Below are 6,828 nucleotides of genomic sequence, written 5' to 3' on the forward strand. Positions count from 1 at the left end.
GTTTTAATGTAGTACCACATTTTCTTAGACATAATTGGAGATGCATCACTATTCTTTAATTTCCACCAGCTGGCTACATCTATTTGAATAGTACAGGAAAGCAAATATTCCCCATTCAAATKACCATCTGTTCTTAAAACAAAAATGTGTTATTTCTTAAACACAGGCCTGCCTTTTGTTCTCCAGCTCAGCCAGTGCAAAGTCCCTGAATGGGTTAATATATGGGACATAGCTTGACTATACTGGAGCCATTTGTGTTTAAACTAATATCCTAAAATCTCCTTTCCTGCACCWCAAGCCCAAACCCCTTTGACAGCATTTTGTTATATCCCATAATCTCTACTCTCCTGACAATCTGGAATAAATGCAAACCAACTGAAAGCTCATTTATATTCGATGAAAACCTGCTATTGCAAGCATGTCTTAGCACTCCAGCTTTTCACATGAGCCATGTAAATTTGCAAAGATCTCTAAATATTCCAAGATTGTGCCCTCTGGGTGTTCAAACAAAATAACCCCACTGACTTTCTGCATGCATCACAGGGAGACAGGTGAGTGAGGGCACATTCACGACATCCCATTCTCTTTGCACAATCAAAGCTTTTTTTTCAGTGCCAATTTCCCATTGCACATCTGGACTTCTCTGTGGCACRTTTTTTTCCTCTCCTGGGATTGTTTTTCTCAGAAATGTGGCTGTTTTCCACTATACCAACCCTAGAGGCCACACACCCTCAACAGCTTCACAATATTTCCCTCACCATTGTGCTTGGTCCTGCCAGATAATTTGGTCCACAGTAGACAGTCCCCCTCCCCCCTTCAACTGTCTCTTCTAATTCTCTTACATTGCAGAGCTTTCTTCTCCCTTCCTGCTCCTCTGGAAAGGAGGAGAGGGAATGTTTCAGTAAATGCTGGTATCCTACACAATGATGGAATGATATATCTATACAATTTGTATACAGACTGACATGCTTTAAATGGAGTAATAATGTAGAATGCTGGCCAGCTTTGCATGTTGTCTGTTTTTAATGAAATGATGGACCAGGGTTTTCAGCTCCTCCGCCTCCTCCTCCTCACTGCTCATTTTAAAAAGCGAATTTTTGTGTTCTAAAATTACATTGGGATGTGTGAATGATTTTGGCATCACTTTCATCTACGGCCATATTAGCAGTAGCAGAGAAATCCACAGATGGTTTAGACAACAAGGATTCCTTCCTCACCTCTTTAATGGTACAATGTACTGTACTCTGTCTGTGTTTGCACAAGGCTGGTTTCTGCCCCTTTTTTTTTATGACTCTTTTTTCACAGCATCACAGAATGGTTTCAGTTGGAAAGGATCTTAAAGATCATCCAGTTCCAATGCCCCTGCCACGGACAGGGACACCTTCCACTAGACCAGGGCTCCATCCTGCCTGGCCTTGAACACCTCCAGAGATGGGGCATCCACAGCTTATCTGGGAGAACTGATCCAGTGCCTCACCACCCCCACAGCAAATCATTTCTTCCAGTGTTTTTGTCTCTCTTCTTTGGGCAATCTGGAAATAACCTAAAGGAGCTGAATTCAGGAGACAAGGTGCTTGCTCTGAAATGGGCACCCGTAGTTTCTTGGAAGTTCTGCACATTTCAAGGAGCCAGTTCCATGCTTCAGAGTGCAGCTCAGACATTGATATCCTGTATGTGTCTGTATTTACGTGAGCAGTACATGGTACATAAAAGATTCAAAGCTCCATTGCTTGCTAGGGTTTGCCCCAAGCACCTGGGGGCTGCTGATGTGCAAACTTTTGCCATAGACAGCAGCACTAAAACCAGCAAAACAATCGTCAAAGAGCTGATTAGTGGTATTTGATTTAGTATTTATTTCAGCACCATTCTCTGTTTAAACAATGCTGTGGCCCATGGACTCGCAATAAAGCAGACTAGCACTGTGTAGGGGTTATATGAGAAGAGTTATGTCCGGATTATGATGGAATGCATGTTTTTCATACTCCAGGGTGGCGAGATGCTGTCAACCAGTACATTTAACTATTTTTTTTTCCTGCTGGGTGGTCATTATGACTGGTTTGGGTTGGAAGGAYCTTTAAAGCTCATCCAGTTCCAGCCCCGCTGGAGGGACACCTCCCATGAGAYGAGGCTGCTCGGAGCCGCGTCCAGCCCGGAGTCGGAAAACACGTGCCAAACGGGCTGGCATCAACGGGAGCTTTGCTAAAGCCGCTCCCCTGCTGTGYCACGACCCGCAGCCGGTGACGCCGGAATTCCCGGTACGGAAATCCCAGGAGAAAAGGCAAAATGCCTCGCGTCAGCACAAATTCTCACGGCAGCACCCTAGTCAGGGCTCTAAACACACCCCACCGGTCTCAAGCCGCGGGTAATTCACACCCAGCACCCCGTGCCGGTCCGGGGGCCGCGGTTCCCGTCACTTCCGCGGCAGCGCCCGCCCTGTGCCCCCGGCGCCATCCCGGGGCCTTTCCGGGGCGCGCGGCGGGGGCGGGGCCCGGCGGGAGGGGCGGGGCCTGGCGGCGGCGGGCCAATGGCGAGCGGGGGGGCGCGGCGGGGCGGGGCTTGGCCGTGGCATGTGGCGGGGCCGCGGGGCGCCGGAGCTCCGTACCTTCTGTTCCCGGGGCTCTTCCCTGCCGTTCCCTGCTTTCCCTGCCCGCGGGGCCGCGCCAGCCCCGCCCGAGCGCCTCTCCCGCCCCGGGGCCGCGCTCTCCGCCGGGCTCCGCCACACCGTGAGTCGCGGGCGGGCGGTGACTCGCTCTGGGCCTGAGGGAGCGCGGGCGGGACGGGCGCGGTGCCGGGGGTCTGTGGGGGCGCGGGGCCCGTGCGGGGTCGGCGGGCGAGGAGCCGCGGCCCGCGTGGGGCTTCAGCGGCTCGGCAGCCGTTCCTCCGAACTGCCGCATGAGTTGCGAGTCCATTTGCGGCACGAGTTGCGAATAAATTTTGCAGTAAGTTGCAGCCCCCTCCCCGTAGCGGTGGAGGGAGCGGTTGCTCTGCTCCCCTGCGGTCTGTGAACGCTTGGAGATGGTTTTGTTGGTGGGGAGGCGGGAGCGAGGAGAACTGGGTCTCATTGCGGGGAAGAGGTGATTGACTCAGCAAGTAACTCACGGCCGGAGTGTAACATATTTAGGCCTTATGGACCACCTCAAAGATCCGCGGTCTGTAGGAGTGGCCACCCTTGCGCACGGCATCATTCATATGTAAATATATCGTGTGTCCCAGTAAGTAATATTGAGTGTGTGCAGTTGAGGTTACGCTGGTAAGCGGCATCCTGTGGTATCGCACTGAAATGTTTTTCAATTTATCCTGCCTTAAGTAAAGGTCTTCAGAAGGTTTAACTGTACCCTGGGCAGTGTTAGCAAGGTGTCAGCTGGAGTCCAGGAAATGGCAGGAAGAATAAACACTGCTCTTTGACCAAGCTCTCAAATACAGCATTTTGTGGGGATATCTTATTGCAGTGAATCTTCTTCTGGTGGATTCAGCAAATCCTTTAACTTTCCCCTCTGTCTCCTCAACTTTGTTTTCTAGGATTGGCAAAGAAAGCTCCTGTCAGAGGATCGTGTCAAGTAATGTGCCTTGCTGTCCTRCATGTTAGCTGACTGAATCCCTGCCAGACTTGGTCATGCAACACCACTGCTGTTTCCTGATAAAGTGAGTTAGCTGACTGTTTGCTGGAGGGACAAACCCAAGAAATCCTCCCCACCTTAAGCTAAATTGCAATGCAGTCCTAATGAGCAATGTAAATTTGCTGATAATGAGCATTTGGTGCCCTTTAGTCCTCAGAGGGTTTGTGATTGAGCCGTAGCTTTGAAAATTAGGCTGTAAGATGCAGGGTGGTGCAGTGTTTCTGTCTCAAAAGTACAGGTATGTTTGTATCAATCTAATCTATCTACCATAATCAACCACTACTATGTATCTTAATGCAGTCCATTATGTGGCAATGGATAGTTTAGAAGGAACCTATTAGCTTTCATGTCTGTAGCAGATTTGTGCATGTGCTGTGCATGTTTGCTGCCTGGCTCTAGCTTTTATGTAGATATAAAGCATTTATTGTTTTAGTCCTTTTCTGGGAGAAATTCCACTCTACATGCCTCTTAATATGTTGGTGAGGACATCTTTATTTTTTGTTTTAATTGCAAATTCACTGTTGGATTTCTAAACACCTGCCAGAAACAGGCTTTGCATCTGGTTATCTGTTATTGAAATTCTTATTGGCACATCCATACAAACTGAAGCCTCTGCCTTCTAAGGGGAGTCTCCTGGCACAGGCTTTTTGAAGGCCATGGGAGTAATTTGCAAGCAAAATTTCACTCTTTGGTGATGAAAAACTTCAATGCTGAAGACCCGGTGAAGTATTTAAAATGTCTGGATGCATACCCTGGATTACAGGAAATGTACTAGAAGACTTTTCACTTGTATGTTACTAAGTTTTCAAGGAAAAAGGTTGCAGGGACATTAAGGAATGGAGATGTTCTTTTGTGCATGGGAAAGCTGGAGGAAAAAGCAGTCAGTTTGCCAGGGCTTGCATGTAGTTCCTTAGCTGCTGTGCATTGCCACAGCTCCCCTGCAGAGTGATGAAAATCCACACCAGCTGGCCATTTTAAGTGTTTCCATTGGGATGGGATGCTTTTCTGAAGGAGGTGTTTGTACCTATGTACACAGCTAGTTCAAAGTTCATTTGTGAGGTACATGAGATACTCATCCTGCCCCGTCCAACACAGCAACTGTTGGATGAAACTCCATGGGTTGTGCTGAGCCAGCAGCCAGACAAGATGATCTTTGTAACCTTTTTTCCTCCTGCCCATTAAAGGACTGGGAGGGTAATATCTCTGCTGTGTGTTCTGTTGCTGGATGTCATCTGACACTGTGTGTTCTGGCTCAGCAAGGCTGGTTCCCTTCCCAGCTTCCAGCCTGTTCTGCAGGTGTCCTACCCCACATATCAATGATMCCCAGCCTGGCTGGGTGTGGAAGGGGCTCCCAAAGGCTTTGTTGACAGCGAAGCCAAGAAGTCCTGTGAAATCAACTGTGATTGAACCTTTTCTTGCTTGATGGTAGCAAGCATTTGATGTGTTCATTCCTTCAGTCATTTTCTGTTCCCTTCCTACAGCTTAGACTGGGAGGAGTTAGTGAAGGTGTTGTGAATTGGCAGCTGGGATCTGAGGATGCTTCTGGCACTGCAGAGACAATGACAATGCTGAAAATCAGTGCAGGCAGGACCTGGTTGGGCATTTTGGGTTCACAGCTCCTCCAGCTTTTGACTGCTGGCATCCCAACAGAGTACCCATGCAGGTGAGGTGCCCAGGGTTCTTGTGGTCCAGCATTCAGTCAGGAAAGGACACCATGGTATGGGGACCTGATTCTTGAAGGAATTTCTGCATGTGCCTGTGAACAACTTATCTAATGAAAGCAAGTGGTAGGAACTGCAGAAGTGGGCTTTAATGCTCCATGGAACCACTTGATTGTCTTGCTGGTGTGTAAAGTAGCACTTGGCTGCTTGCTGTTTTGCTGTCTGGATTGCTCATTGCTTTGATTCTGTAGGAGAAAACCCTGCATTTAGCTGAGGGCTGTGCTTTGCTGTTCTTGTGTTTTCATTGGAACAAGGTTTCCTCAGGGCAATTTTGAATGTCTGTTCCCATAGGTGCCAAAATATCTGACAGTCTTCCATTTCCTTTGCTGGCTTTGTTTTCCTTTGCTGTTCTGGGTGTGACCTCCAAGGCTCAGGTCTTGGGTTTTAGTGCTGGGAGGTGGATGTGCTGCTGCACTGGCACCGAGGTGGTGCTGTGCTGTCAAACAGGATGGCACTGAAACCCTTTCCCCAGTGGTGGCATCGCCATGGTAGGAAGGCTGGTCTTTAAACATCCTTTGCAGGTTGTGAGATATCTGAAATGACCGTGTGCGGGTCTGGATTCTCCATCACGTCTTTTCCTCCCGTTTCATGTGATAACTTGTCAGCCATTTGGAAAGCACACTGGGTGCTTGTTTGGTTGTTTTTTTCTGACAGGACAACGKGGTATGAAGAAAGGAACAGAAAGCAGAGAGCCAGGGAGATGGGTACTTGTTTATTTGCACCCTGCCATGGGTGACAGGACCCAAAGTYCGTTTGTACATCTTGCACCTGCTTGAGGAACCAGCTGGCCCTCCATTCATGCAGAAAGTTTGGCCTGTGCTGGCAGTGCAGGTTGTAGTGATGTGGATTTGCTCTGTGCCTTTGCCACAATTCCTGGCAACTTTGCTTGGGAAGTCTCAGTTGGGCTGTGTCCCCTAAAGGGCAAYTAAATTGTGTTCTGCAGATGTGGCTATGGGGTGTCCAAGCCCCCATAGCTGCCTCTGTTATTCCCTAAGTACGCAGAGAGGGAGGGGGAGGTGGTGTCTGTACAAAAAGYCTTTTTATTAACATTGAACAAGTCCCCTCCACTGCTTCTACTAACAATGACTGTCCAGGAGGGCATTGGGATTGCCTTTCCTGGCTCCACCTGCCTCTGACTTGGTGCCAAGCCTGGAGAACTACTTAYACAATAGTCCAGCAAAACACGTGAGCATATATTTCTCATGGTGTCCTTTGTTTCAGATTAGTTTAAGAAAAAAAAGGGTGAAGGAGAACGGCTGATAAAATTTGTGTTGAATTTTACATGTATGTTTATGTTGGATTTATGTTTGTGTTTGGCTTGGGGAGACTTTGCAGCACTTTAACTAAATCTGGTTTTAAATCCACTTAAGTTAAACTCCTACTACAACTAGTGTGTGGAAACCAGGATGAAATCTCATTAATTTTAATAGGATTAAACATGTTCTTTTGCTGAGTCTTCTTCTATATCTTTTTTTTTTTTTTTTTTTTTT

The 6,828-nt window shown here is 48.0% G+C and overlaps 1 protein-coding gene across 3 annotated transcripts in view; it reads left to right on the forward strand.

The window, feature by feature from the left end:
- Positions 1 to 2,560: 2,560 nt before the first annotated feature.
- The window catches only part of CUNH11orf24 (chromosome unknown C11orf24 homolog), a 22,823-nt gene continuing 18,555 nt past the window's right edge, over positions 2,561 to 6,828 (forward strand). For 2 of the 3 annotated variants that reach the window (XM_057371492.1, XM_057371494.1), the window contains exons 1-2: positions 2,561 to 2,723; positions 3,520 to 3,642. The gene's annotated coding sequence lies outside the window, so the exon portion shown is untranslated. Of the gene's footprint in view, positions 2,724 to 2,855; positions 2,940 to 3,519; positions 3,643 to 6,828 lie in introns of those variants that run through there. The other variant, XM_057371493.1, reaches the window with a different exon arrangement.

This window comes from Malurus melanocephalus, unplaced genomic scaffold (assembly GCF_030028575.1).
Source record: "Malurus melanocephalus ecotype Western Australia unplaced genomic scaffold, MMel_1.1 scaffold_147, whole genome shotgun sequence".
Lineage (NCBI taxonomy): Eukaryota > Metazoa > Chordata > Aves > Passeriformes > Maluridae > Malurus > Malurus melanocephalus.